The following is an 8,055-nucleotide window of genomic DNA, read 5'->3' on the forward strand; positions in this document are numbered from 1 at the left end:
GTACATACCCTCAGCCCCGAGGGTGAACTACTCCCTCCTCGTCATGGAGAGCGTCGGGATGATGAAGATGGCCACCGGAGAGGGATCCCCCCCTCCGGCAGGGTGTCGGAACGGGTCTAGATTGGTTTTCAGTGGCTACTGAGGCTTATGGCGGTGGAACTCCCGATCTCCGTTTCTTTCTGGAAGTTTGGGGTTATATAAGAGGAGTTGGAGCCGGGAACAAGTCAGGGGGGTCCCCGAGGCAGCCATGAGGTAGGGGGCGCGCCCAGGGGGGTAGGGCGCGCCCCCCACCCTCATGGTGACCTCGGGACTCTTCTGGCCCAGCTCTGGTACTCCATGGGCTTCTTCTGGTACAAAAATGATCTCCGTGAAGTTTCAGGTCAATTGGACTCCGTTTGGTTTTCCTTTTCTGCGATACTCAAAAACAGCGAAAAAAACAGAAACTGGCACTGGGCTCTAGGTTAATAGGTTAGTCCCAAAAATCATATAAAATAGCATATAAATGCATATAAAACATCCAAGGTTGATAATATAATAGCATGGAATAATCAAAAATTATAGATACGTTGGAGACGTATCAATGACCTAGACGGCCTCGGAGAGGAGCGCGATATCGCACAAGCTCGTTCCGCATTTTACAAACAATAGGCTAGGCGATACCAAAGCAGAGAAGTGTGCGCCAAGACATATAACGTTGGCAATCTCGTCTTGCGTCTCCCAGAGAAGAAAAAGGATAAGCTCAAACCACGATGGGAGGGCCCCTTCATCTTCGATGAATTTCTCACAGGTGGAGCCTATCGCCTTCGTAATGCATCGGATAGTCGCCTTGAGCCGAATCCATGGAACGCTGCTCGGCTCCGACGATTCTACAGATATTTTGGTAGCACCTTTTTTTACTTTGACTAGGTTCTTTTTCTCCTCTCCTTTTTTATTTTTCCTTTTAATATCCCAGGGTGCGTCCAGATCTACCTAACTGTTAGGGATACACATCTTTAAATGTACACACCCCACTGTAACTGGGGGCTTCTTTGACGAAGCTTATTACTAAAAGCTTGTTGCTTACATTTTTTACGTCATTTGTTCTATACATCTTTTGCCATTATATGCCAAGCTGGGTTGCCTCGCTCATGTGTTTATACCCTATGTTCCCGATTGTTTGGCTAGGGTGTAAAGGGAGCACCTCTATCATTGTTACAACCGGGTAATCCGGATCTATACCTCGGACGGGTGAAGTCGAAAGCTAGCGTTCTTAAGGGAATAATTGGTCGGCAAGAAACGACAGATTATTTATGTTTATGTCATTCTTCTAAAAAAATAAGGGATAGGCTGCCCATAATTCTATCTTTCGTATCAAAGACTAGGCATGCATAATTAAGCATGCTGCCCCAGGGGAAGGAATCATTAACGGAACTATTTTCCCTCGAAGATGTTTCTTATGTTAAATAGTAATATAACATAACTCCCCGAACAAATTTTGCCTGCTCGAGCAATATGACCGGGTTGTCTGGTTTCCGGACATAATGAATGTTTATTACATTCAAACATGGTATCCGGAAACACTCCAACTTCTTGGTTTAGAGGTTGAAACCGAAGTCCTGCGATGACAAATTTTGAACAAGTTTGGTTGGAGATAAGTTCGATGATAAAGTACATTGATACATCGAATCGAACACCTACTCTTTATCTATGTCATCTATAAGAATATTTAATCTACAGTCTTCTTGCGAATATTTCGCAGCTATCATCACTTGGTCATATACCAAGTTCACAGGAATCTCTTTTCCATCTGGTCCCCAAGGTCCAAATCGGGCCATACGATTCGGATCAAGCCCGGTGTAGCGTGTTTTCACCATTGCCCATGCCTCTCGTGCACCTTCCCGGCATGTTGACGCCTTCCATAGCTCAAAACGGCGCCGGGCACCTTTGAATAGGTTCGCCAACTCCTCCATACTTTCTGGAGGGGCATCGGATGGCCATAAGGCTTTTACCATACTCTTCATGGCTTTTCGGGCTCGCTCATGCACTACGGATAGTTCTTTTATTACATCGCCTCGGAATTCAGATACTTCTTCTTCATGAGGCCCGATTAATAGACCTGCAAGAACAGCATTATAATACTCCAAATTACTGGACAATATGAGTCGCATGGATGGTTGAAAGGTCATACCAAATATGCCGCCTTTCAACTTTTTATTCTCTTTTTGTGTGTCCGATAATTGAGCCTTTAAGCTCTTTATCTCTTCGGCTTGCTTATACTTTTCCTCCTCCAGTTTGTTCTTTTGATCAATGGTCATCATGAATTTCTTCATTTCCTCTAGCTCTGTGGTGGCGGCATTTAGCTTTGTCTGGCTCGTTTCAAGCTCCTGGGATAGCGCGTTGTTCTTCTCTTTGAGAACATGCGGTCATAACGATCCTTAAATCGGTTGGTTTAGCTGCTTCAAGTCTCGGGGGCTACTCGCATATATCTACTAAATTTTTACAAACTATTACATGCATATCCTTTGAAAACAGGTGAGCAACTCCTGCAAGTCCGTCCCGGGTGGCTCGGATATATGCATCCACGGAGCTGAGGGTAGTAAATTCTTGCTCAGTAAAAGCTGGAGCACGCATGGTCTCTTTCAGTCGCCGATGATTCATCACGCTCTCTACTTTGGAATTTGTGACAGATACGTCATCCGAATCCTCATTAGGTGGATGCGTTGGCGCTGCATCCATATTGGCTCTCGTCCTGGTTGATGAGCCCGATGTTGGATTAGCTGATGATCGGCTAACTGGGCCTTTGGACACGGTTCACCATGTGCTCCTCCTGAAATAAGATGGGAGGAGAAATATGACAATCTAGTCTTATGCCTAGGCACATATTAAAGGTTATACCTCTTTGATGAAGGAGGGGGCTCAACGGCGCTCCAGGTTTTCTTTCATTTTGAAGGCTCCCCCTGCATAGATGCTACCTTCCTAGGGGCCACCCTCGAGGGAGTGCGGCTCACTGAGCGCCGATCTTATGAAGCACGATTCGGTGTGATGGGTGAAACACAAGTGGGGGGCTCCTTTTTTAAGGATGATTTCCGAGTACTTACATTGGAGAAATGGAGAATGCCGGGGTATTCGGCCATAATAACCACTTTCGAGCCGTCAAGGCTCGCTTGATAAAAGACTCCATCATCAAACTCTATAAATATATCTGGATCCTCGCAGAAGCCAGGGTCTTCATTGCGAGCATAGTCCTCTGGCTGTGGGGATGGGCAATGAACATTTTCGACCACCTTCCTCCATGTCTGTTTTAAGACGACCAGAAAAATTTTATTAGCACACCTCGATAATGAGGTAGGACAATGCTGATAATCAAAAACTTACCCATTCAATGGGGTTATACATGGAAAAACCTTCCCGGCAATTTAAACGGGTGAATTCTTCTTCCTCCCCCTTATAAAGATTTACCAGAATGGCGGCCAAAGCGGCTGGGGTATCCGGGCCCTCGCGCTTATAACAAGATGTGTCGTCCTTTCCGTTGTAACACCATAAAGGGGTCACTCTAGACTGAAGGGGATGGATGCATCGCTTTATCGTGATGGCCATGACTTCGATTATCGAAAGTTCGGAATGGGAAAGTACCCTAACCTTGCTAACCAACCTCTTTACATCTGCACTGTCTTCTTGTTTGGGGCTCCAGAGGCACCAATTTAAGCGTTTCCTCAAAGGAGCACTGGAGAATTCGGGAAGTCCAAGCCGAACTAGGTCCGGAAGAGGAACGTCCTCAATATAAAACCATTCCGAAATCCATTCTTCGGATTCCATCTTGGGAGTTCCGATGAGGTAACCTGATCCGGCTATGTGCCATACTTCAGCGCCTCCCACCTCAAATATCGAACCCCCTTGGGAATGAGGGACGAGGAAAAAGAACTTTCTCCATAGTTCAAAATGAGCCTCGCAGCCTAAGAACAGTTTGCAGAGAGCGACAAAACCCGAAATGTGCAGGATAGAACCTGGTGTGAGGTTGTGCAGCTGGATCCCGTAGAATTCCACTAGACCTCTAATGAAGGGGTGGATCGGGAATCCTAAGCCCCTCATAAGAAATGATATGAATCACACCCTCTCCTCCTTGTTGGGGTTGGGGAAATTTTCTGCTAGCACATAATTGTCAATCAAGGCCAATCCCGCCCGCACGGAGACTATATTTGCGGGAGGGAGATATCCCTCCATGTGAAGTCGATTCAGCTGGAGGTGAGACACGGAGCAGCTTTACCAATCACCCGCTTGAGTGCCATGAGGGTGCAAAGAAGATCTAGGAGCGTTGGCCATGTTTTGAAGTTTTTCGTGGTTGGCTCTGATGATATTTGCGCGATGTGGATGGCATTCAGGGATCTAACCTCCTTATATAGATGCCGCCCTTGCGTGGTAAGGGGCTTATTTGTAAAAGATTATTATGGACCATTCGCATTCGCCCGGAGCATGGAAATCGAGGCGACAACAGGAAGGAATCGTAAAGGCAGAACATGGAGGTCAAACCGGACTGTCGTCAATCCAGAGTATAATGAAGAACCCTCCTTGCAAAGCCGAAGACATAAGATTGATACTACATCGTCATTGAAGGCAAGTTTGGGGGCTACTAAGGGGGTCCTAGATTAGGGGGTCCTCAGGTGTCCGGTCTATCCGATATGGGCCGGACTGATGGGTAGTGAAGGCGAAGCAGAAGACCACCTCCCGTGTCCGGGTAGTACTCCTATGTGCGTAGAACGACAAGTTTGGTGTCCGGGTGTAATACTCCTTTCCTTTGTGAACCGACTTTGTACACCCCTAGGCCCCTCCTGTGTGCATATAAACCAGAGGGTTTAGTCCGCAGAGGAGATCGGAATAATCATAGGCTAGACAACTAGGGTTTGGCCATTACGATCTAGAGGTAGATCAACTCTTGTAACCCCTATACTCATCAAATACAATCAAGCAGGATGTAGGGTTTTACCTCCTTTAAGAGGGCCCGAACATGGGTAAACATCGTGTCCCCATTGTCCCCTATTACCATTGATCCCTAGACTCACAGCTTGGGCCCCCTACCCGAGATCTGTCAGTTTTGACACCGGCAGTGATGCCTATATTCATGATCATTGCCTTAGATATCGTCATAACTTTGCGCTTTTCTATCTGTTGCTCGGCAGTAATTTGTTCACCCACCGTATTATTTTCTATCTTGGGAGAAGCCTCTAGTGAAATCTATGGCCCCGGGTCTATTTTCCATCATATAATCTTCTATTTTCCATCATACAAGTTTCCGATCGACTATTTTGCAATCTTTTACTTTCCGATCTATAAACAAAAAATACCAAAACTATTTACTTTACTGTTTATCTATCTCTATCAGATCTCACTTTTGCAAGTAACTGTGAAGGGATTGACAACCCCTTTATCGCGTTGGGTGCAAGTTGTTTGATTGTTTGTGCAGGTATTCGGTGACTTGTTCGTTGTCTCCTACTGGATTGATACCTTAGTTCTCAAAACTAAGGGAAATACTTGCTCTACTTTGCTGCATAACCCTTTCCTCTTCAAGGGAAAAAACAACGCAAGCTCAAGAAGTAGCAGTGATGCCTATATTTCATAATCATTGCCTTAGATATCGTCATGACTTTGCACTTTTCTATCAATTGCTTGACAGTAATTTGTTCACCCACCGTATTATTTGCTATATTGAGAGAAGCCTCTAGTGAAAACTATGGCCCCCGAGTCTATTTTCCATCATATAAGTTTCTGATCTACTATTTTCCTTCATATTAGTTTCTGATCTACTATTTTGTAATCTTTTACTTTCCGATCTATACACCAAAAAACCCAAATATATTTACTTTATCTTTTGTTTAGTTTTATCTATCTCTATCAGATCTCACTTTTGCAAGTGAGCGTGAAAGGATTGACAACCCCTTTATCGCGTTGGGTGCAAGTTTGTTTGATTGTTTGTGTGGGTATTGGTGATTTGTGCATTGTCTCCTACTGGATTGATACCTTGTTTCTCTAACTAAGGTAAATACTTATCTCTACTTTGCTGCATCACCCTTTCCTCTTCAAGGGAAAAACCAACGCAAGCTCAAGAAGTAGCAATGAGGTGATCAAAAGCATTTGGTTTTATACAGACTTATAGTGAAGTCTGTATTTACAAGAAAGTGAGTGGGAGCTCTGTAGCATTTCTGATATTATATGTGGATGACATATTGATGATTGGAAATTATATAGAATTTCTAGATAGCATAAAAGGATATTTGAATAAGATTTTTTCAATGAAAGACCACGGTGAAGCTGCTTACATATTGGGCATCAAGATCTATAGGGATAGATCGAGACGCTTAATAGGACTTTCACAAAGCACATACCTTGACAAAGTTTTGAAGAAGTTCAAAATGGACTGGTCAAACAAAGGGTTCTTGCCTGTGTTGCAAGGTGTGAAATTGAGTCAGGCTCAAAGTCCGACCAAGACAGAAGATAGAGAGAGAATTAAAGTCATTCCATATGCCTCAACCGTTGGTTCTATAATGTATGCCATGCTATGTACCAGACCTGATGTGTGCCTTGCCATAAGTTTGGCAGGGAGGTACCAAAGTAATCCAGGAGTGGATCACTCGACAACGGTCAAGAATATCCTGAAGTACCTGAAAAGGACCAAGGATATGTTTCTTGTTTATGGAGGTAACGAAGAGCTTGTCGTAAAGGGTTACAGCGATGCTAGCTTCGACACAGATCTGGATGACTCTAAGTCACAATCTTGATACATATTTATATTGAATGGTGGAGCTGTCAGTTGGTGCGGTTCTAAGTAGAGCGTTGTGGCGGGATCTACATGTGTTGTAAAGTACATACATATCTAAATGTGGGAGACCCGTTGACTAAACCTCTTCCATGAGAAAAACATGATCAACACCAAGACTCCATGGGTGTTAGATTCATTACAATGTAATCTAGATTATTGACTCTAGTGCAAGTGGGATACTGTTAGAAATATGCCCTAGAGGCAATAATAAAGTGATTATTATTATATTTCCTTAATCATGATAAAGGTTTATTATTCATGCTATAATTGTATTAATCGGAAACTTAAATACATGTGTGAATACATAAACAAATAACAAGTCCCTAGTAAGCCTCTACTAGACTAGCTTGTTGATCAAAAGATGGTTAAGGTTTCCTGACCATAGACATGAATCATTAGGAGAATAATGTGATGGACAAGACCCATCTATTAGCATAGCATATGATTGTTCAGTTTATTGCTACTGCTTTCTTAATGTCAAATACATGTTCCTTTGACCATGAGATCATGCAACTTCAGGACTCCAGAAGAATGTCTTTTGTGTATCAAACGTCACTTCATAACTGGGTGATAATAAAGGTGCTCTACAGGTATCTCCCAAGGTGTCTGTTGAGTTGGCATGGATCGAGATTGGTATTTGTCATTCCGTATGACGAAAAGGTATCTCTGGCCCTTCTCGGTAGTACAACATCACAAGAAGCTTGCAAGCAAAGTGACTAAGGAGTTAGTTACAAGATGATGTATTATGGAACAAGTAAAGAGACTTACCGGTAACGAGATTGAAGTAGGTATTGAGATACCGACGATCAAATCTCGGGCAAGTAACATACCGACGGACAAAGGGAACTATGTATGTTGTCATAAAGGTTCTACTGATAAAGATCTTCATAGAATATGTAGTAACCAATATGGGCATCTAGGTTTCGCTATTGGTTATTGACCAGAGAAGCGTCTCGGTCATGTCTACATCATTCTCGAACCCGAATGCTCCGCATGCTAACGTTCATTAACGATATAGTATTATATGAGTTATGTATGTTGGTGACCGAATGTTGTTCGAAGTCCCAGATGAGATCACGGACATGACAAGGAGCTCCGGAATGGTCCGAAGGTAAAGATTGATATATATAGGATGATATGGTTGGGCCAACGGGTAAGGCCCACGAGGCTTTAGGTTGGTGCAAAAGGATGTTTTGCGGAGGTGAGGGACTAGACACCAGGGACCCTGGCGTCTGGCCCTGGGCCAGACGCTAAGGACCATGGAG

The sequence above is a fragment of the Triticum urartu genome, chromosome 6A, assembly GCF_056163025.1.
Source record: "Triticum urartu cultivar PI428250 chromosome 6A, HENAU_Tu73, whole genome shotgun sequence".
Lineage (NCBI taxonomy): Eukaryota > Viridiplantae > Streptophyta > Magnoliopsida > Poales > Poaceae > Triticum > Triticum urartu.